This window comes from Pollachius pollachius, assembly GCF_949987615.1.
Source record: "Pollachius pollachius genome assembly, contig: scaffold_255, whole genome shotgun sequence".
Classification (NCBI taxonomy): Eukaryota; Metazoa; Chordata; class Actinopteri; order Gadiformes; family Gadidae; genus Pollachius; species Pollachius pollachius.
In genome coordinates, this window is record NW_027641272.1 from 32501 (window position 1) to 33712 (window position 1212).

Sequence of the window (1212 nt, forward strand, 5' to 3'; positions counted from 1 at the left end):
ACAAACACACGTAGAGATAATGTGTGGGTAAGACCAGACATAGGCATAATAATATCACAGTCATGTATACATGACTGTAAGCAGCTACACTGACACACGTACATGCACATTCATCCTGCTAGTGGATGCATACTCGGTTGCATGTCAAATGTTCGCTCATGGGCTATGACTTGGTGGCACTGAATGCATCTGAACTCACTAAAACTCTAGTTTGTTAAAACAACATGAAGTGATGTATTGCAGCGCATTACCTATGATGGCACATATTGAGGCTGCACTAAATTCCTGAACGACTAACAATGATCAGATGGATGTACTTGGATGATTTCAATGTTGAAATCATGAAGGAATTAGCATTATCATAAACCACTGCAACATACCTTATCTCAAGAGTTCCCACATACTCATGACATGTGTTTCTAATCCCTTCGCTTGATAATATATGCTCTGGTTATCGGTCTTAATGTGGTAATGCTTTGGCTAGGTCACCAGAACGAGAATCCAGGTCAGCTAATAACACATTTATCTCTCCTCCTCCTCTCATTTCTCTCTTTCCACCCGTCTCCCGTTCCCCCTGCCCCTCCCTGTCTCCCCCTCGCCTTACTGTTTTCTGTGAGGTTTTGTTCCTATTTAGTTCTATTTATTCCTCCGCCCTTTAACCGCGGTACCATTCATTACAGATGCATTGCGCGGCGGCTGTTTGGGGGTCTGATTGAAGTGATGGGCCGGTGCCTGGGGGACTTCCTGTCAGATGGAGGGTGCTATAGCAAATAGCCCAATGGCTGTGTTTAGATAACACTGACCTCTCCTCTGCCACCACGGGCCCTGCTGCAGCACCACCATTACTGCCCTGATGAGAATCCCCGCCTCGCCTTAAGGGGTCCGCAGGAACGGAAGGAAAAAAACAACAACTAATGGATCACGTCGTAAATGAAGAGCGGTCGAAAGAGAGGAAGGACGGCGTTGGGAGAGCAAGGAAAGAATGCATTGGAGCGGGAGGGAGTCGAGGGTGGGCTGGTTATGGAGTAAGTAGTATCTTGGGTGGTGATGAAGAGAGAAAGAGAGAGAGAGAGAGAGAGAGAGAAAGGGGGGGGGATAGAGAGAGAGAGAGAGAGAGAGAGAGAGAGAGAGAGGGGGGGGGGGATAGAGAGAGAGGGGGACAGAGAGAGAGAGAGAGAGACAGAGAGAGAGAGAGAGAGGGGGGGGGATAGA